General features: G+C 39.1%; 1 long non-coding RNA gene and 1 pseudogene across 1 annotated transcript; one reads left to right on the top strand and one right to left on the bottom strand.

Annotated features, from left to right (window-relative positions):
- LOC148006206 (polyubiquitin-C-like) overlaps positions 1 to 23129 on the bottom strand; it is a 1402189-nt pseudogene that overhangs the window by 1099840 nt on the left and 279220 nt on the right.
- On the top strand, positions 12738 to 23095 carry LOC148006211 (uncharacterized). The gene is made up of 4 exons (XR_015686263.1): positions 12738 to 14642; positions 17876 to 17938; positions 18444 to 18531; positions 21880 to 23095. It is a non-coding gene; the product is annotated as an uncharacterized LOC148006211 (long non-coding RNA).

Below are 23129 nucleotides of genomic sequence, written 5' to 3'. Positions count from 1 at the left end.
TTATTTCACCCTCAGGTCTCTGATTTTCATTTACAAACGTATTGCCAGGATTTGTTGTTAGTATATGTTATGTTTTGAGTGCCTGCATTAGTCTGTTCCTCAGAAGACAGTTAAGAGCATCATTATTAATCTTTAGAGGATTTAAAACATAGCAAACTGGAGGATGGGGGTGGGGGAGTGAAAAGCTGGGCTGGAAAACAGAGAAACTGAAAACAGAAAGTCTCATTAAAAAGCTTTTGCCTCCTGTCTCCTTTTCTGCTTGATGAAGTTTGATGAGTATTTGTTTTTGTTAAAGCCAAAGGCATGGATTTCTTTTAAACGTTAGAACTTTCAAATTCTTCTAACAATCTCCTAAAATATTCAGTGTGAGTTCTTTCTATCTAGAGAGATTTAAAGGTACGAATCAAAAGTTTCCTCAAAGGGATTTTGTGTTACAGATGTGCTTTTGAGTGGCCTTTTGTTGGGGGTTGTATTTTCCTGGCCCAGGAAGAGCACACAGTTGTTGGAAAGTGGGTGTATGTACAGTTGTCTGAAACCTGAGGAGCGGGCTATGGCCCAGCACAAAACTGTAAACTGATCTAAAACCTTCAGAGAGTTTTCTTTTGCAATCGGTCATGGTTCTTGAAGCGTGAACTTTGTAGATGATAATGTGTCACAGTGTCAAAGGTTGTGCGTGGTTGTTTAAGAAAGGCCTGAAATGGAACCAGTCACTGGGAACTGAGGGTAACAGCATAACCCAGGAGGGACATGATCTGTGGTGTTTAATCAGCTGCCAAATGTAGTCAGTGCTGACATCTAAATGCTAGAATGTTTATGAAAAAGACATTCAGGGGGAGATTGTCCAACTGGAAGCTTTTAAGTCTTAGAGGAGAAAAATACTTTTAAATTTTATTTAAAAAAATATTTATGTGTGTTCATGTGTACAAGTTCATGTGTGGGAAAGCCTAGCCCTTAAGAAAGAATGTTTGGTGAGCTGTGTGAATCATAGAAACATATAATTGTTATTATTTATGTTCAGAGGAAACACTGGTGTCCCAGAGGTTTATCCAACAGCTGTGGGCTTACTCTGGGCAGCTGTTGAAATGGGGCTGAGACCTTCTAGTACCAGCTCAAGGTAGGAAATGCACAGCTTCTGGTAGTGGATGGACTTGAGTTCCCCCGCAGCTCTGTTGTGTAGTTTGAAGACAGATGCTGTTTGAACCTTATTTTCTGAATAGAGAGCACCCTTCTCAGTAAGTTTTAACTTCCCCTTTAAGCATATAGGATTTGGTTTGCTGAGTCAGGGAATTAGGATTTTGTTAAAGGCTCAGAAAATTTCTCTTTTTTTTTAGTATTGTTTTCATTAGGGTGTGTGTGTGTGTGTGTGTGTGTGTGTGTGTGTGTGTGTGTATTGTTTGTGTGTGTGTCTGTGCATGCCTGCCTGCCTGCCTGCCTGTGCATATGTATATGTGTTGTATCTGCCCCATAGGAATAGGAATAGGAGAGGTGCTCTGAAGTGGCCCCAGGGCAGCTTATGCAGCATGATGGTATAGACAGGTTCCATGCTGCCACCCTGAGCAGTGTTTCTTTGTCCTGAGAGCTGGCTGCAGCCCTGCTCATATTGGGAGCTTTCAATTCCAGGCTGCAGTAGGTTTTTGGTTGTCACAGCAGAGAGTATCTGCATTCTCACTGCCAGGGAGTAGGACTCCATTTGCAGAGAGAGAGATTCATGGGGAAAGACTGCAGTGCATTTGTTAGTCTCAGTAGACTGAGCAGCTGTGAACTTTCCCTTCACTAAGGCCATCCCTAACTCAAGCCTTGGAAACTGTTCCCTACAGCTTTTACTCTGGACTGAGCTCACCCTCCCTGTTGCCTGCCCTGATCCTCAGCTTCTACCTGGTTCCCAGCAGCTACACAAACAGACCAGTTCTTTCAGTCTGGGGCAGGGATTTTGTTGTAGCTTTCAACCTGGAGTAGCAAGCGCTGCTGAGGTGCTGGGGTCCTCGCAGCTGGGAGAACTGAAGTAGAGGAGGAAGGTGCGGCCCAAGGTCGCAAGCTCTGGGCCAGGGTGTGGTGGTCTCACAGGCGGCCATTTCTGAGCACCATCTCCACTGCTGTTTCTCACCTCCTGGCTTCTGATACTCGCAGGCTGCTTCTGACATTCCCATAGCGACGCAGGATGGGGAGGGTTCTGTGGGCAGCAAGTAGACAGACCACCCAATCTGGATCAGGTGACCCAAGGGTGTCTGTTAGCCCCGCCTCTGTCCTCTCCCCCATGTCCCACCCCCAGACTGCTGCCAAGCCATTCAAGTGGTTCTAGCTGTTGGTGGGGTCCTGCAGCTGTGATAGGCTCCTCCTCTCCGGCCCCTCCTCCCCAACCACCTCTCAGGCCCTCCTTGGATAGCTGTCCTCCTCTGGGACCCTGCACTTGCTCCCAGCCATGGTGGCTAGGCTCACTGCTCTCCTCCTTTACCTCGTTTTCTCCTTGGCCATCCTGGTCCAGACAGGTAAGGTGAGTGAGGGCTGGGGCACCAGGGCACCCCACCCTGGTGCCTGGGGGTCGCTTGTGCATGAGCGACTTTGTCTATACCTGGCTGCCTGAGGTATGGCGTCAGGGTAGGAATAGGGAGACCTGGCTGCTCTGGGCCTAGGGGTAGGGTCTAAGATTTCCTGGAACTGAACCAACTCTGAATTGAAGATGAGGGATGGGACCTTCTTAGGGCTGGTATGAAAACACTAGGATGTTAAAATCCTAGCCATGTATTAGTGATAACAGCTGTCCCCAGTAGTGTACCTTGGGAAAAACCTTGGAAAAAGCAGTCATTTTGAAAATTGACCTTGAGGACACCTGCAGCAAAAACATCTGGAGAGCTTCCCAGGAGACTCTCTGGCCACTTTCATCAGGAACTCAGAGGGTTAGTAGAGAGACAAAGGGAAATTAGGGTGGGGGCAACTTGTACCTCTTAACAGCATCCTGCGTGCTTTTGGTGTCTGTCCCTAAACTTCTAGAGACTCTGGTCATATTTTGTGGAGGAGGTGGACACAGAAATTGTGCTGAATCAAGGGAACACGTTGCTTTCACCTTGTGAAACTCAATTTGTAGACCAGGCCTAAGTGGCTTTTGCAGTTCTCTGGTGGAACTTTTGGGATCACTTAAGTATACTATCATATTGTCTGCAAATCATGATATTTTGACTTCTTCCTTTCCAATCTGTATCCCTTTGATCTCCTTTTGTTGTCTGATTGCTCTGGAACTATATTGAACTCTCAAGAAGTATATTGAATAGGTAGGGAGAGAGTGGGCAGCCTTGTCTAGTCCCCGATTTTAGTGGGATTGCTTCAAGTTGCTCTCCGTTTAGTTTAATACTAGCTACTGGTTTGCTGTATATGGCTTTTACTATCTTTAGGTATGGGCCTTGAATTCCTGTTCTTTCAGGAACTTTATCACGAAGGGGTGTTGTATTTTGTCAAAGACTTTCTCAGCCTCTACTGAAATGATCATGTGGTTTTTATCTTTCAGTTTGTTTATATAGTGGATTACGTTGATGGTTTTCTGTGTGTTAAACCATCCCTGCATCCCTGGGATGAAGCCTACTTGATGATGATGGGTGATTGTTTTGTTATGCTCCTGGATTCGGTTTGCAAGAATTTTATTGAGTATTTTCTGTTGATATTCATAAGGGAAATTGGTCTGAAGTTCTCTTTCTTTTTTGGGTCTTTGTATGGTTTAGGAATAAGAGTAATTGTGGCTTCATAGAAGGAATTCGGTAGTGCTCCACCTATTTCAATTTCATGGAATAGTTTGGATAGTATTGGTATGAGGTCTTCTATGAAGGTCTGATAGAATTCTGCACTGAACCAATCTGGACCTGGGCTCTTTTTGGTTGGGAGACTTTTAATGACTGCTTCAGATTCAATGCAATCCCCATCAAAATTCCAAGCCAATTCTTCATAGAGTTAGACAGAACAACTTGCAAATTCGTCCGGAATAACAAAAAACCCCGGGTAGCTAAAACTATCCTCAACAATAAAAAGACTTCCGGGGAAATCACTATCCCTGAACTCAAGCAGTGTTACAGAGCAATAGTGATAAAAACTGTATGGTATTGGTGTAGAGACAGACAGATAGACCGGTGGAATAGAATTGAAGACCCAGAAATGAACCCACACAGCTATGGTCACTTAAGTTTTGACAAAGGAGCCAAGGAAAAAAGATAGCATTTTCAGAAAATGGTGCTGGTTCAAATGGAGGTAAGCATGTAGAAGAATGCAGATCTGTCCATTCTTATCAACCTGTACAAAGCTTAAGTCCAAGTGCATCAAGGGCCGCCGCATCAAACCAGATACACTCCAACTTATAGAAGAAGAAGTGGGGAAAAACCTCGAACACATAGGCACTGGAGAAAATTTCTTGAAGAAAACACCAATAGCTTATGCTCTAAGATCAAGAATCAACAAATGGGATCTCAAAAATCTGCAAAGCTTCTATAAGGCAAAGAACACAGTTGTAAGGACAAAATGGCAACCAACAGATTGGGAAAAGATCTTTACTAATCCTACAACCAATAGAGGGCTTATATCCAAAATATACAAAGAACTCATGAAATTAGACTGCAGGGAGACAAATAACCGTATTAAAAAATAGGGCTCAGACGTAAACAAAGAATTCACAACTGAGGAATGCCGAATGACTGAGACACACCTAAAGAAATGTTCAACATCTTTAGTCATAAGGGAAATGAAATCAAAACAACCCTGAGATTCCACCTCACACCAGTGACTGGCTAAGATCAAAAACTCAGGTGACTCAGATGCTGGCGAGAATGTGGAGAAAGAGGAACACTCCTCCATTGTCGGTGGGATTGCAGACTGGTACAACCATTCTGGAAATCAGTCTGGAGGTTCCTCATAAAATTAGACATTGAACTACCTGTGGACCCAGCTCTACCTCTCTTGGGCAGATACCCAAAAGATACCCTAACATATAACAAAGACACTTGCTCCACTCTGTTCAAAGCAGCCTTATTTATAATAGCCAGAAGCTGGAAAGAACCCAGATGCCCTTCAACAGAGGAATGGATACAAAAAAAGTGGTACATCTACACAATGGAATATTACTCAGCTATCAAAAACAATGACTTTATGAAATTCATAGGCAAATGGATGGAACTGGAAAATATCATCCTGAGTGAGGTAAGCCAATCACAGAAAAACACACATGGTAGGCACTCATTGATAAGTGGACATTAGCCCAAATGCTTGAATTACCCTAGATGCACAGAACACAAGAACCCCAAGAAGGATGACCAAAATACGAATGCATCATTCCTTCTTAAAAGGGGAATAAGAATACCCTTGGGAGGGAGTAGGGAGGCAAAATTTAGAACAGAGGCAGAAGGAACACCCATTCAAAGCCTGCCCCACATGTGGCCCATACATATACAGCCACCAAACTAGATAAGATGGATGAAACAAAGAAGTGCAAGCTGACAGGAACCGAATGTAGATCTCTGCTGAGAGACACACCCAGAATACAGCAAATACATAGGCAAATGCCAGCAGCAAACCACTGAACTGAGAATGGGATCCCCATTGAAGGAATCTTAGAAAAGACTTAAAACTCTTGAAGGGGCTTGAGATCCCATATGAACAACAATTCCAACCAACCAGAGCTTCCAGGGACTAAGCCAGTACCCAAAGAGTATACATGGACTGACCCTGTGCTCCAACTGCATAGGTAGCACCAGTGGAAGGGGAAGCCCTTGGTCCTGACAAGGCTGAATCCCCAGTGAATGTGATTGTTGGGGGGAGGGTCGTAATGGGGGGAGGATGGGGAGGGAAACACCCATAATGAAAGTGAGGGGGAGGGGTTAGGGGGATTTTGTCCTGGAAACTGGGAAAGGGAATAACAATTGAAATGTAATAAGAAATACCCAAGTTAATAAAGATGGAGAAAAAGAAGCAAACTAATCAAAACAGTGTAAAATACATGAAATTGTATTTGTAAGTGTATTGGTATTTTAAAGTTATTTTTGTGGCAGGGAGCTGTACCTGCTGTTTATTGGAATGTCTTTTCTTGGTTGTAGGATGAGCACCTGGCTGCCTTGTTCCAGAAGCTGGAGGAATCTGTTTGTTCTGGTAAGCAGGAGGATGGGACACAGCAATATTTAGGGGAATTGCTATCTGTATTAATGGTTAGAGATGTTGAGTGCTTTTTACTGGTTTTGTGCCCAATTATCATGAACTTTTTAAGATTAAGAAAAAATTGTTTTAATCTTCAATTACTTATAGCCTGACTTATTTGCTTTTCTGTTGCTATAATGAAATACCATGACCAAGTCAGTTTATGGAAGAGTTTATTTTGGTTGGGCTTCCATGAGACCATCATGGCAGGGCGCTGAGAGATCACATGTTAAACCCCAAATATGAAGCAGAGAGAGTGAACAGGAATTGGGGCTAGTCAATATATACTAGCCTCAGAGCTAGCCCCTAGCAAGGTATAGCCTGTAAAGTCACCACCAGGGTTCAGACATTTGAGCCTATGGGAGATATTCTCATTCAAACCACCACATTTCCCTCCCAGGCTCCAAAGGCCATTGTTATAATGCAAAGTATATTTAATCCTACTTCAGAAGTCCCCATGGTCTCCCACAGTCTCGATAAAACCCTGTGAATTTGAAAACTGAATTAATTTCAACAAACAATGGAAAAGATATATATTACTATTTCCTAAAAGGAGGAATGGGGGCATAGTCAGAAAACGCTGGACCAAGCAAGACTGATAAGGCAGCATGTAAACATCAAGTCCCCTAGGTCAGACTTCCCACCTGTGGGTCATGGCCCATTTACAGTGGCTCCCTAAGTCCATCTGTAAACATATGTTTACATTATGATTCATGACAGTAGCAAAATTACAGTTATGAAGTAGCAACAAATATAATTTTATGGTTGGGGTTCACCACAACACAAGGAATTGTATTGAAGGGTCACAGCATTAGGAAGGTTGAGATCCAGGGCTCTAGCTTAATATCTGATATCAGAGGCTTATATGGCACCATCCCTCCATCTTTCTGCTTATAAAATATATCTCTTCCAGGCTGGTTCTATCCCATGTAAGCAACTCTCCCTGGCAGAAATCACAGCTTTGGCGCTTCCAACACCTTGGAGTCTGTACAAGTATCCCAGGCTTCACTTCATCTCTCAGGGTCTTCATGCAGGAACTCAGGATTAGGGTTGGCCCTGAGGTCCTTTGGGGTGCATGCTTGTGTTTTCCTAGAGAAAGATCTGTTTTTCTTGCTTGTGAAAGGGTACATTCATAGCAGAGAATATTTTTAGATTTGTAAAAGAAGGTCAGGAAAGGGCCATAATTGTCAGTCTAGAAAGGGTATCACCGAGTTACTCCTTTGTGTTGGTTGCCTCTTCTACCAGCTCTATCTACTCTTCCTGGGTCTAGTCTCTGGAATGAATGAGTAGTTTGCCTTGTGGGTTGGTGAAGATATCTGGAAATTTTAATTTTTATATAGTTTTAGCTATGAACTCCCTGTCTGAAGACTTATCTGCTGTGGTGATTTGAATAGGAATGACCACCATAGACTCATATGCTTGAATGCTTGTCGTATAAGGAGTGGCACTATTAGGAGGTGGGGCCTTGTTGGAGTATGTGTGGCCATGTTGGAGGAAGTGGGTCACTGGGAAAGTGGGCTGTGAAGTCTTTATATTCAAGCTATGACCAGTGTCGACACAGTCTTCTGCTCCTGCCTTCAGATGAAGATGTAGAACTCTCAGCTCCTTATCCAGCACGATGCCTCCCTAAATGCTGCCGTGCTTCCCGCCATGGCGATAACGGACTAAAGTTCTGAGAGTGTAAGCCAGCCCAATGTCAGTTTTCCTTATCAAAGTTGACTCAGTAACAGCGTCTCTTCACAGCAATAAAACTGTAAGACACCTACTCACCTACTTTTTTTTGCCCAGTGAGATTGTTCCATCAGTTTCTGGCCCCCAATTATTTATTTATTTATTTAATTTTATTTTCTTTTTTTTATTCCAAATAATTTCTTTCTGAGCTTTCATTTACCCAATCTAGATTTATTCCTTTCTGATCATTTTAGCACTTGTCTTTCTTTATTGAGTGTTACTACCCAAATTTTTCTTAATTTTGAGTCTTCTTGATGGTCATAGTTGTGTATGTTTGCCCACAATTGACAGCAAATTGCTGTCAATATGTATGTCAGTGTCATTTTTTTTAACCCGTGCAGTTGACAGATACATATTTGTCATTTGAGATCTCTTCATATATCACTGTGCTTGATTGCCTGGTTGTCTTCATACTGGTTTAGATGATTTCACCTTGTTTCTCTGGGTCCATGGCTAATTAATTAATTAATTAGTTAATTAATCAATTAACATGAGTACACTGTAGCTGTCTTCAGACACATCAGGATAGGGCATCAGATCCCATTACAGATGGTTGTGAGCCACCGTGTGGTTGTTGGGAATTGAACTCAGGACCTCTTATCCACTGAGCTCTCTCTCCTGCCCAGATCCATGCCTCTTAAGGTATGTGCAATATTAGCCCTCTTTAGTCCTTATTATAGTTCCTTGTTATATAGACATAAGGTAGAGTTACATTTTCATTACTGTATTAATTGTACTGTTGTTGTCTCTGTGATGACTGAATCTAACTATTTTATCTTTTCGTTGAGTTAAAGTTAAGTACTAATAAATCAATATATTTGATTAACGAGAGCAGATCACACTGTTTATAATTACAAGTTTTGCTGGTAAAGTGTTACGTCAGAGTGGATTCTGGTACAGCTTTTAGTGTTAGCCTGTTGAAAATGCAAAAATTTTCTTCAACATACCTTGGCAAATTTAATTTCTTAGACTTTGGTCATACATACTCTGAGAAGCTAAGAATGTTAAAAACAAAATCACTGCTTTTTATATTCACTACTTAAGAAACTCCTCAATTCTCTATCGCACCTTATGTAGGAAAAAGCGAAGGAGGAAAAGAGTGCAGTGGTACTATTTTAATTCTTATATTTGGTCTGAAGTTTCTTTTATCTTTGTTTCCTTCTGGTGTTTGATTTAGGACATTAAGGTCCTTTAAGGTTCTTTCACTAGTAGTGAGGGGCTGACTGTACAAAGACCCTTGGCTTTTGTGTTTTGAGCCCTTTAGGTCTTTTGACTGTCCTGTATAGCCTTCAGCCTGTGTATTGATCTTACACAGCCTGCAGTGTAAGCAGTTGAGATAGCTGGTCTTGCTACCTGTGTCCTGTGCCCTGTTTAGAAGTGGAGGGATGTTGGAAATTCAAAGTGTGCATGGGAAGGTTGACTTGGGAGAGAGCTGCCTAGATCAGCGCATTGTTATCTGTGAGAAAGCTTTGGAAAGATACCTGCTGTGTTTTCAGTTGCTAATTTTCAGTTGTGAAGGCCTCATCTCAGGCAACCTTGACTTCCTGTCCTTTTTTTTCTCTCAGATTCAGGAAACCCCAACTATGTTGTGGTATTGGCGCCACCTTGTGTCCCAGCTCAGGGCTGTTGTGTCACCTCTGGTTGCCTAGGTTTGCTTGGGGCTTGGGCAGGGAGCATCTCAGTTAGCTCTCTGTACACCCTTTAGATTCATGCTTAATTTCCACCCTGAAGCCGCTTTAGAGTGAAGCCCTAGTTGTTAATATTCAGTGGTTGGGGGTGGATTTCCGTATCGGGTTACGTTGGTTCTAAACCAGACATGGCTTTGTCAATTTGTTACTAAAATTTCCAACCCTAATAGCCCATGTAAAGGACACACAATCCAAATATTTTAATTATAAGTTATATGCCTAGATTGGGCATATCTAATACAATACTAACTTATTTCCCAATTCTAAGACTCCTTATTACTTCTGGTTTCTCCCAGCCACAGGATTCTGGTGCATAGTGGCTTCCTTCACTCCTCTTCCTTCATTCTTTTTCTCCTTCTACCTGCCACCCCCTCCTGAGCCTACAGTCCCACCTTTCGTATCCACTACCCAATCATAGGCTCTAACCTTTTATTGACCTATTAAAGTGGAGAGAAGGTTCACATAGCATCACCTAAGTACATGATGCTCTGCTTGTGGGGTGGGAGCAACCTCTCTTGAGGAACCAATATGAACAATAATATACAAGCAGCATCAAGCCAAACCACTACAGTTTACTCGTAAGATCTCAGTTTTTAGTACAAAATCCAATAATGTTAGTTGTTTAAATGTGTGTCTTACTATATTTCTTACACAGCTGTTTTCCAAATGTGGGTTTGTCTGGTGTTCTGTACCAGCATAGAGTATTCATCATTAACAGTGTATTTTCTTGCCACCAATACATGAATTTTTGTTGGATATGCTAAATAGTCATAATGGTTTTACACAGGAAAGCTAATTGTCAGGATTTTGTTTTGTTTTTGAGTCAGGGTTTTCTGTATAGCCCTGGCTGTCCTGGAACTCACTTTGTAGACCAGGCTGCCTTCAGACTTACAGAGATGTGCCTGCCCTCTGTCTCTGAATGCTAGGGTTTAAGTCCTGTGCCCAGCTTGATATTTTTCTTTGTCATTCTCTCTCTCCCTCTCTCTCTCTCTCTCTTTTTCTTTGCCCAAGTCAATGGATTTTATTTGGTCACAGGGTCACAGGCCAGGTATGGCCCCAGCCTTATTTGACCTTCTTTGGGGCTCAGGTTGTTGCAGTGGCCGAACTTCTTGTAGCAGTTGACTACACTGTGTGCAGGCATGAGTAGCACTTGTGGCAGATCATCTTGTCACAAGTGTAATTCTGGACAAGGTGACAAAGGGATGACTCGATGATGCCACTGTGCAGACGCAGCACCAGGTAGAAGGTAGACTCTTTCTGGATGTTGTAGTTGGACAGGGTGTGGCCATCCTCCAAATGTTTGCCAGCGAATATCAGCTCTGCTGGTCGGTGGGATGCCTTCCTTGTCTTGGATCATTATTGATGGTGTCACTGGGCTCAATCTCAAGAGTAATGGTCTTGCCCATTAGGGTCTTCATGAAGATCTGCATGCTGGCATCTCCTACTTGGCCTCCTTGTTGAAGAGAAAGAGTGGTTTGGGGCTTTTGGGTTTTTTTGTTTGTTTGTTTTGTTTTTTCTTTTTAATACTTAGATCATTTTGTTGACTTCTTGGTGTTTGTTGAGGGCTGGTATGATTTGCATTTTAAATATATTTACCTGGATCTTCACTGCTTGCTCTGTCTTAACAGGCAGGTGTACTTTGATTTGGGACTGAATAGACTTTTTTTTAATTGTTTCCAGTCTGTGTTCTTCTTTCACTGGCCTTTTATGAGTCAGTTTTTCACAGAATTGGCTGTCACAGTGCACGAAAGATTCGGCCAGAGCTTGAGACAGGTAGAAATGAGTGGCAGTTTTAGTACCTGTACCATCATATTTTGGAACACCAGGGGGATTATTAGAAGTAATGTTATTATAAAGTAGTCTTATCCTAATAATCCTTATTAACAATCTCTAGTTATTGTAAGTTAGTAATTTTCCTTATGAGATAATATTTACTTTCATCTCCATAAATATAATTGTCATGGGGCACAAATAGTAACAGCTAATAATGAAAGAACAATTCCCTGTGTATATAGACTTTGTTTTTTTGTGAACTACTTTTTGAAATATGTCAAATTATAACAGCAGTATTGTTGGTATCAGGAATTGCCTTGAGCAGCGACACCATTTGGTAACTGTTGACATGGCAACAGCCCTACTTTCCCAGTATTCCTTTGGTCCAAATCCCAACTCCACGTGGGAGTAGTTATGTCATATTCCAAATGAAAGGCAGACTTCTTCTGCCCTCATGCTCTCTCTTCTCTTCATTCTTTTCTCTTCTTTCTCTCGCCCCTTTCCCTTGTCTTGTTCTCCCATTAAATCTCACTAAGTGGAACTGTTTTAGTTTTGTGTGCTCTATTTTGATGGGTGTGGTGGGTACTTTATTACAAAGAGATTTCAATAACAACAAGTATGATAATTTAAGAGCTTGGAAATCAGACTGACTGGAAATAAATTCCAATTTGGGCACTCACCAGCTGTTGAACTTATATTACTAATATAAAAGTTGTGGGTGATAGTAATTTTTCCCTATAGTGTTGTGAGAATTAATCTAACTCCTTGTAATCCTCTTGTGTTTTATTACTTATCAACAACATTGGGTAGTAGTAGCCATTGTAATTGTTTCATTAAATAAAATTTGTAGAGTTGTGCAGAATGGAGTTTATCAAAGCTAAATAGGTGAAACTACACATAACTAAATTGTATAATAAGATTTATCTTATAAAATTATAATCTTAAAGGAAGAAGGGTAGAATGTAGAATAGGAAATAATGCTATGCTATTGTTAGAAATGATTTAACATTCTATCAGAAAACTGAAGAAATGGAAATTCATCTATTAAGGTGGTGTACAGTCCATAATATATTCTACATTATGTTAACATTATTCTTAAATGTGATTTTTTAAAATTGACTAAATATGTTTTTAATGAGAAGAATTAGTTTGAGTTTGAATGCTCTTTTTTCCGTTTAGGCAATATGTCAGTATTGAGGGCACCCAGACATCAGAGCTCTGGAAGGCATGTTGATACTGTTTTCTTCTTTGTCTCCTGGGTGTAAGAAGTATAACAGATCTTAAAGATCTGTATTCTTGTTTGTTTAAAAAATTGATACATAAGAGAGAGAGTGTGTGTGTGTGTGTATGTGTCTGTATGTGTGTGTCTGTGTGTCTGTGTGTGTATCTGAAATGATAACAATATATTCTTTGGAAAGAATTTTGTTTTTTCTCAATTAAATTTATTCATTTGTTCTAATTGGCTACCCTTTATTATCACAGGTATAGGGAAATTAGAACACTACTACTTTAGTGTACGTTGAAATATACAGAGAAGAGTATGTTAAATTGAGGACTCTGTTATCTCACATAGATGAGAGTTTCTGGATATTTTCTATATCTTTTTATTGCTCATTAAGGGGAATTTTCTGCTATACTGTGTCTTCATACTTTCTCTTCTGTTCAAATAACTCTCCTCCCTTAATGTAGGTAAACATACTAACTTCTGGGTTTTGGATAATTCTGTATCGTTGAGTTGAGTCAACTGGGCAGTCTGTTTTGCAAATGAAATTTCAGGTTTATGTGTGTACTACTTACTAGTATTAGAAGCACTTATTTAGCATTTTTCTTTAGTTCTTTCTGGACAAGATAGCTACATTTGCACTTTCGTTTGAAAGTCAGTTTTTCTCTTATGTGAAAATACTAGAAAATTCTAGATTCCCAACAAGCCTTTATTTTTGTTCTAGGTAGTTTTGACTCAGCTCTGAAAGGGATTTTTTTGAATGCAAAGGAATTGATTTTAGGCTAGGGACACTTACCTTCTGGTCTATTGTTCTTTTGTCTGGCTTATGTAGTGAGGCAGGAGAGCTTGTGTGTTATATGTCTCTTTGTTCTGAGCCCCCTGCTCTCTAAATCTATTCATACCTACTTATACCAGAATTACAAAAGTCTGATTGTAGTTTTTTGTCTCATTTTCTTCTCCTACCATCTGAACCTGGTATCCGATTTGCCTGTTTTTCATTGTAATAAATCAAAGGCTACAGAATACTGACTCTGCTGCTGTTAAATTGAGTCAGTTCATCAGAGCCATGTTTGGTGGAGCAAGCTTTTAATCATAGCAGGTGCACCTCTATGAGTTCCCGGACAGCCTGTTCTACATACAACACCTTTTCATCCTGATGCTAACACCCTGCTGGAGTGGCATTATTACCAGAATAAACTGAAAGGAAAAGCAGGTGCACATAAGTTCTTTAAAGCAATAGTCCTCCCATGGATGGTCTCTGAATGTTGGTGCTGCTGTTGGTGCGTTAGAAGTAAAAGTAGAATTGGAATAATTAGCTCTTCGAAGGCTTTAAGAATGCTAGTGACTGTAGAGAGAGTATCTTGGGTATTTGTATGCATATATCACCTTTCAGTTAAAAAAAATTATGGCCTATAGGAAAGGATAGAATAGAAGGTGGGACAGCCGGGAGGCAGAAAGAATTCTGGGATAGAGCCAGGTCGGAGAGATTTGCCCTGGAAAATGTGACCAGACAGACTCGTGGTTCCTGAGCACAGGTAATGAGCCACATGGCGGAATGTAGATTTGAGTAAGTGGGTTAGAATTTGTCAGAGAAGAGTCTAGCTCTATGGCCAAGATATTTGTTAATATATTTTGAGTCTCCGTCTTATTTCTGGGAGCATGGGGCTGGGAGGAAGAACCAGGTCCAAACTTCTACAAGTGACAACATGAATCCAAACAAAATCTAAATCTGAGCAATGACCAGTGTATAGTTTTGATTTCTGGAACTGGAGGATGATGTTCACCTGGAACTCAGTCCCAACTTAGGTTGGGAGTGATAGCATGATGTTTTCATATTAACTAGATGAGCTATTAGCGATGTGGCTTATGTCACCGTGCAGACACTGAAGTTTATGTTTTTCAGTATTTTTTAGAACTTAAAAGCAGACACCATGGTACCTAACCTCGGCTTTCAGGAGATGACACCAAGAGAACAGAACTTTCAAGGGAAGGCTGCAGAGCAGGGAACCCCGACTCAAGGAAGGACACAACCACTATTGTAACCAGAGTCTAAATGCCTCATTTGAGTGAGTTGGTTTCTTAATAAAAATATTTCCATAACCGTCTTGGAAAATTAGTCTCTTTACAATCACAAGATCTTCATTTGTTTTACTACACTGCATTACAGTTCCAAAGAAATTGGCAAGTCTTTCCCATTTGTTTCCTTGTAGAATAAATTGTAAAACCACAATATTAAAAAAAAAATCATTGTTTTAGGAACACATTAACGAGGAGAAAGACATATAGCACAGTAGAAAGGGTCTAGATTTTGGTTTTATCCCAGTTACTTCTGTTTCCTGTTTTGTCAGATTTAAAAAAAACAATGGTTATTTTAGAAATGACCCTGTTGAGGCAAAACAGAATCTGGCCATCTGGATTTCTTTTCAGGAATTAGTCTTTCTTAGTTGCCATCATCTGCTTACACGGAGCAATGGGAAGGGTGATTGTAGACACACATTTAAAATTTATATGAGTATCAGTTTTTCAAGTTTTCTAGGGCTCTTATTAGCTGTTAAATGTTTTCAGAAAATTTTGAGATTAGTGATTTGTGTCAGTAGATCTTGGGATAACTTCTTGAGCTTGTTGAGTCTTTGTTTCATTGCTTGTGGTCAGTTTCTTCAGCATACTTGTGTACCATGTTGCTTTTTCTTTCTGAATTTCCTTCTTCATATTATTAAATAGATAAAAATTTAAGTTCTAGAAACAAGGGACGTGTAACTGAAGGAAGTACACAGTACGTGTCCCATGCTGAACACTAAGAAAATACTTAGTGAACATCTGTCAAAATGAGGGAAAAAAAACTGTTGTGCATGTTTGGTGGTGTTTCTAAGTTCTTTTGTTGCTCAGTCTGGTGGGTAGACTCCAAGTCAGCTGCTTGTTTTAGTAGTCTCCATCTAGATTTTGACCTGGGTAGGTGCTTGTTCTTTGAAAATTGCAGGAAACTAATCTTTTGTCTTGCTTTCCATCACTGGCTGGCCAAGCATGGTTTTGCAGCAGAATATTTTCTTTGCTTACTTAATTAGCTGCATCTTATTAGCCACTGGATTTTTAAAATATTTAGCATCCTTTTATAATTCATATCTTTTTCATTTCTTTTGGATGGGCCACCAGAAGTCAAATATTAGAGGAAATGTTTAAGTTCCACAAAATGAAATATTCCTTTCCTTTAAAAAAGTGGTCATAATACCTTGATACTATATTCTTGTTTTAACTTTATGACATTCATTTTTGTATCTTAAGGTCTTTGACCCATTTGGAGCCTGTAAAAGTATTTGCTAGATATAGAAGGACTAGATTGTCTTTTACTAAATTGACAGCCAAACCTGTGCCTAAAACTGCTTTTCCAATGCCTTTCTTCTACTTTTTTTCCAATATCACATTCTCTGAGTCATTATTAGACATTGCACAAAAATTAAATGTACTAAGAGTCATTTTAGAAGTTAGTATCTTTGACTTCTACACATTAGCTCTATAAAAATTAGGTCTAATATTAACTTGCATTGTTAGATGAAGCATCTTTCGTGTTTTTTGGAAACTGATTTCTTGTTCCTTATATTAAGAAATTAGGTCAATGTAACCAGAGCATTTGATCCATCTGTGACTTCCTTTGTGTGCTGTTTCCTGAATCATCTCTTTGATGATTCTGTTTAGAGCTATTTAATCTCTGCACATGTTTGGGGCCTTTTACAAACCCCTCCTGGATTCCGAGGATGCAGATGTTTTCTACCCTGTTAGCAACTTTACTTTTCATTCTACAGGAGCAACAATTTAAATTCTATTAGTCACAGACTGACTCTCAGTGATTACTCTTTCACAATTTTGTGTCCTGGTCTCTGATTTCTCCAACTATTCCTCCACATCCTTTCTCCATGTGCTTGTCTAGTTTGCCCTCCAGAGAGGACCGTGTATCCTTGCATTTCCACGAATCTCACAAAAAGTAGCTTACTCTGCGTGTGGAGAGACCCATGCACTCTGCTGCACTGTGGAGCAGGTCAGCTAGCCCAGTGAAGAGGAACACTCTGGTGTTGCCTCTCAGGCCATGACAGTGGGGGTGCATGACCCACACTCAGTGGTCAAAGATGAACTTTGCATAATTTCCAAGTGAGATTCTTATTTTAAAAATCTTTAAAATATAAAGGTTATGTAACTTCCTTTTAAAGCTTAATTCATGGTTGTAACTTTGGAATATAATATATCATGGCTGTTGTCTTTGTTTAGTGGTATTTTCTGTTGGTTTGTTATTGATGACCCTTAAATTCTTGCAGATTAAATAGTGGACTGTTGTGAAAACACTGGATAATCTGATCAGTTTGTCTTGAGTTTGTAAGAATGTGACATGTACTTACATTTTACCAGAAGCCATAGCTATGGGTGCTAGGATCTGAAAATATCTGTATGGGCTGAGTATTAGGTAAAGATGCTGATGGTTATTGGGCAGATAAGGAAAAGTTATTGGTGGGGTTGGCGTGGTGCTGCTTGTATTTAAATGCTCCCTACCCACTGGCTCCCAAGATCTGGAAGCCCTGAGGAGCAGATCCTCAAGTACCCCAAGTGATGCTTTGTAAACTTTGCTTCTTAGATTAACTCATGAAAAATGGATAGAGTCTGTGATTAGGCAATAGAAGAAGAAAGGTGGGACTTGAGGATGGAGTGGAGGGTCTCAAGAGGGAGGAGAAGGGGGAACAAGAGAGGAGACCAAGGGAGGAGGAAGCCACCATGTGAGGAGATGGACCCTGAGCATATGGCCTGGAAAAACAGCAAGTAACAAGGGACATTATGGCATGGAAATAGGTTAGTATAGCTGTAAACCTGCCCAATTAGGCTTATGACTTGTAAATAAAGTACCTGGATTGTGTGTCTTTTATTTGGACTAGTTAGAGTGTTTAATTCCTTTTGTAATTGGTGCCCTTGACCCTGAGATTAAGTCTCATGCTCTACTGAAATGAAGTTAGATATTGTACTGTGTATTTCTGGTGGTGCAATAACTTTGCTGTTTTTCATAGAGCATTGAGGTATTTCAATATGTGTGAAAAAGAGGCAGTGAGTAGTTTTTTAAACTCTGTGCTACTGCAGTGTACACAGAATAGCTTTGTTTGGAATTAGCTAAAGTGATAGATTTGGGTCTTGCTTTACTAACAGTGTTGTTTGCAGCAGAAAAAGTTCTATAAAAGCACATATCATGCTTAACCTAATAGTACTATCCACAGCAATGATCAATTTCTTTACTCATCCATTATTAATTGACTTCTTTATGGTTCAGGTGCGGGGCACATTTATACATCTGAGTGAGATTGCAAATTTGGTTTGCATATTACAAATGCTGGTAAGCTGTTTTTCTATCGATACTGGAATTATGATCTGTAAAGCAGCTACTACTGACAAAAATTGAGCTCAGGTTTTTTAGTTGAAGGTGCACTTGTTTCATGACAAGTAGAAAATAATGCTGTTAGACTGTTTTTACCTGTGCGTAAAAGAAAAACTTTAATGTTTAAGATAAAGTGTCATTATAGTATATAAAAATGTTTATATAATGTGCATATCTTTGTGTGTGTGTGTGTGTGTGTGTGTGTGTGCCTGCGTGTGTGCACACATGTGGGTATGGATGTAGTGTATAGATGAGATCATCAAGCTACACTGACTTAGTTTCTGGATATGGGAAACAGGAAACCAAACTTTCTAAAAATGATTAGTACGTTTTTGTTTAATCAAATGGCTGGCAGAAACTTGAAATTTCTTTAACATATTTGTTGTAAGTGCTATAGAAAGTTCTTTTAGGAAAGAAAAAATAACCATTCCAAGAAACTTCTTTTCTGTTTTTCCTGTTATAGTGAACTGCATAGTTCTCCTAAGCAAGGAGGTGGACTTCATCCTCCTTACCACTTTCACCCTTGCCTACCCCAGGGACTGTCTGACAAGGTAACAGAATGGATTACATTTATTAAAACATGATACCGTGAGTTTATTGTGACGCGTTTTTGTCTGAACACTGCTGAAAAATAAAAAATCAATTTTAATAGTTTTTGTACTAAGTATAGAAATAACGGCCATTCGTGCAGGTGTTTGGAACCTAAATATTTGCACCTGAAAATAAAAGAAACCATATTTCCTAAATAAAATTTAAGGAAAAGATATTGTAACATAATGATTAAATCTTATTTTAATGCAGACCTAATATCAGATTCATCAGTGAGTAAGAATCCCGATTCTACGCAAAGAAATTGAATTGATTCTGTTTTTTTCAAGAGATGAAATTGCTTCTTGTGGCTATTAAGGCAGGTATGGAGAAGCTAAGTGAGTTCTATTTCTTAATGGATAGTTGATTTTTTTTATATTTTTAGAAAGATTAAGCCTAGAAGGTCAGTTCTACAATTTCCACATATGAAATATGTATTACAAAGGAAATATTTTAGTCTGAGTCCTTCATCTATACTACCATGTAAAGAATTTTAAATAACATAATAGTCCCTAGTGATCCTCTAGTGAAAAACAAAATAATAATAATAATAATAATAATAGGCATTGTCATGTTTAACTTCTGTGAGGTATAAAATGATAAGAAATTGAAAGCTACATTTTTCTTTTTCTTTTTCTTTGTCTTTTTTTATTTGAATGGCATTGGCGGGGCCTTATTTGTCAGTCTTTACAAATAAGAAAAACTCGCCTCACAACTATTCATAACTGCCCTTCTGGTCAGTCCGTCTGTTCACGGACACAGTTACATACATTCAAGAAAACACACAGAAAATTAAGCTGAAACTCGATTTCCTTCTAAATTAAAAGTAAATTATTTTCTACCATTGCTGATGACCAATGTTGGCATCTGTGTGGTGGGTAAAATGAAGCAGGCAGCCTTCCGATGGGTTCAGTGCTTAAAGCTATTGATGGGGGCGGATCCAGACACCTATGGGGATGCTGCCACAGGCAGCCAGCGACTAGAGATGTTACTCAACAGACAGTTTTCTGAGGGAGCAAAGCTTAAGTTACTGGGGGGTTTGCACTCTCTATGATCAGCGAAAAACCTATGAACTCTTAACTCCTTGGGGTCAGTGAGAAAGACCAGGGAAGAGAGAAAATTCACAAACACACACACACACAGACACACAGACACACAGACACACAGACACACACACACACACACACACACACACACACACAGAGTTGATGGTAGAAGGAACAGTGTTCCAGCTCATCATACACAAGCCTTAACAGATACACATAGTTGATGGATGCCCTAACCCTTGTGCTTTATTCTTTGTTCCATCACTTATATATCCCAGCCAAATCTTTCAAGCATCATTAAATTGCAATGTAATTGTTTTAGTTTTCTTCTAGACAAAGACAGGAGTAATTATTTCATTATTTATCCTTAAAAAGTATTCTTAAAAGACTCACAGATCTAACCACTTATATAAAAATCAGTCATATCTACTTTAAATCCTCAGAATGAGTATCTACTCAAGAGCAATTCTTAATAAATCTCATCAGGAAGCTGAGGGCAAAAATGTGTATAAGGAATCAATTGTTAATGCCAGATATGTTGGCCAGTGAGTGATTTGAGGTACCTTAGAATTTTCCCATAATTCTTAGATTATGAGGAACATGCTGGCAGTGAACAGAGCAGAACTCCATAACAGCACAACAGCATCAAGTCCTCAGGACACATAGCTCTCAGGACACATAGTCCTTGGAGCTGTCACACTGAGTCACACCCACACGACTGTGGTAATCGGGGTGGGGGGGTACATACTAGATCCTATCTCCATTTTAAACTTGATATGTTTTATTTTATTTACATGAAAAATGCATGAAGCTTGGGATTTGCTTCTCAATAACTTAAGAGGTTTCTTATTTGTTTGTGGTTCTCTGTGGTGATGTGAATGTTAGGAAAATCCCAGAAGCCACTGAGTACTAACAGAGTATTATTTATTCTTCTGCTCTTAGCAAGAGGGCAAGAAACACCTGTAGCTGTTTCTTAAGCAGGAATATGTTCAGTGAATTTCGTTAGTGTTTTACAGTTTTCATGGCACACATTCCTTTGTCATATTAATTTCAAGTATTTTGTTGTTGTTTTGTTTTGTTTTAGTTTCTTGAGAATAGTATTGTCCCTTGCTTTCTGTGTTTGTCTTTTGTATATTAAAAAGGATACTGATTCCTGTGCTTTAACTCTGTGTTTTTCAAATTTATCCATATTTATCAGCCCTAGGAGTTTTTTCTTATGATTTAGTTTTTATGTATAGAATCTTAAAACCTGAAAATAAACATATATTGATTTCTTCCCTTCTCATTTGTATTTGCTTCATTACCTTGACTTGTTTAATTACTTGACCTAACACTGTAAGCAGTATGTTGAGAAGTGAGAAGAGTGAACATCCTTGTCTTGGTCCTGATTCCAACACAAGTACTTTGAATTATTCTCTCTTTTGGATGACTTTTGCTGTATATTGCCTTTATCAAGTTGAGATAAATCCCTTGTATCCCTATTCTCTGCAAGACTTTCCTCACAAATGGAGGCTGTATTTTATCAAAGGTCTTTTATGTATGCCATAGGGTGGTACTTGTACTTATGTGGTAGATTATGTTAAATCTCATGTATTGACGCTTTCCTCCATCTCTGGGATGAAGTTGCCTTAAACCTGATGAGAAATCTGTTTGTGTTACTGCATTTGGTTTACATGTATTTTATTAATGCCTTGTGCACCTATGGTCATCAGAGATGTTGGTGTATGACTTTCTTTTCCGGTTGTTTAGATTCAGCATCAGGATTAGACTCCCAGTAAATGTTTTCTACCTGTTTTTGGAATATCTTACCTTTTCAGCTTTGAGAATGTGGTGGCCGCCATTTTCATACTTTCCTTCCTCTACCTTTATATCGGCTAAAATAGGATTCTGGAAGTAATATTGATTTATTGTCAATACAGATTACAATACTGTGCACACTCAAAAGGTATACTTCTTGGTTCTGAACCATGTATGATCTTGGTTCCATTACTATAGGCAGAAATATTGTCAGAACAAAATCTGCTTCCTAAATGTCATAGTTTAGGGCTCACCTGCTTTGTTTTGCAACATACCCTATTTTTGCTTTTTGTTTGTTTGTTTAGTTTTGTTTTTTGAAAAATTGCTTTTATTTGTTGTAGCACAAAACTGTTATTTAGACTATTAATTTAAAATTAATATTTTGTACTTACATCCTTGATTTATATGAAAACAAGTCACTATACCATTTATTTCACTTCTTAGTGTGTTTTTGTTGAATTTCACCAGGTCCATTAATGAACATAAGAGGAAGGACCATGGAAAGGAGTATATCTCTTACATATTCACAGAAGATTATGCCAAGCAGGAATACTGCGTATAAGACCTAAATTTCATTGGAAGAACCTGACTGAGGAAGTGAAAAGGAAAGGATGGGAAATAGGAAAACATTTGAAAATAAGGCTGTTGACAGGCTGGAGAAGAAGGAGGAGATTGAAAATTTAAATTGTGCTACCTGAAACTGTGTATTTTCATGGATACAAATATGTCTTTGCCTATTTAAAAACTACTAGTTACTATGAAGTAGGATTTATCCATGTCAGTTATGGTACAATATGCTTTAGGAATTTAATTCCTGGGGACTTAAATTGAAAGTTAGTGGTATGGTTATTTAAAAACTCATTAAAAACAATTTAAAGAGATAATTTCACACTGTAATTGTGCACTTTTCTCCATTTCCATTGCTTATATAGATATGTATTACGTCTTACCATCTTTTAAATGATGTTTAGTTACTTATAATAGTTTTTCTTTATGTGAGCATAGTCACAAATACATATGATAGTCTAAAATAATACAAAGAATAGTGTACTCTAACTTACTTATCTGTTTGTAAATACTCATTTGTGTGTGTATGTGTTTATGTATATATGTGTATATATATATGTATATATATGTATATGTATGAGTATATATGTATACTAGATAAGATGGATGAAGTTATAAAATGCATCTTGAAAGGAACCGGATATAGATCTCTCCTGAGAGACACATCCAGAGCATGTCCAATACAGAAGTCAATGCTATCAGCAAACCACTGATCTGAGAACAACACCCTTGGAGGGAATTAGAAAAAATATTGAAACAGTTGAAGGAGGATGCAACCCCATCAAAACAACAATGCCAACCAAACAGAGCTTCCAGGGCCTAAACCACTTCCGAAAGACTATACATGGAATAATCCAGGACTCCAACCGCATATATAGCAGAGAATAGACTTGTTGGGGCACCAGGGGAAGGGGAAGCCCCTGGTCTTGCCAAGGTTTGACCACCAGTGCAGGGGAATATGGGGGAGGGGGGATAAACTGGATGTATAGGGGGAATACCTGTATAGGGGAGGGGGATGGGAGGGAATGGGGGCTTATATACAGGAAATTGGGAAGGGGAATATTGTTTGAAATGTAAGTAAAGAAATATATCTAATAAAAAATTTTAAAAATTAAAATTTAGGAACCAAGAAGATATCAATGCCAGTTCTA

Source organism: Rattus norvegicus, chromosome 4 (genome assembly GCF_021556685.1).
Source record: "Rattus norvegicus strain SHRSP/BbbUtx chromosome 4, alternate assembly SHRSP_T2T, whole genome shotgun sequence".
NCBI classification, from domain to species: Eukaryota; Metazoa; Chordata; class Mammalia; order Rodentia; family Muridae; genus Rattus; species Rattus norvegicus.
Note: the sequence above shows the minus strand (reverse complement) of the source record. Positions and strands in the feature narration are given on the sequence as shown.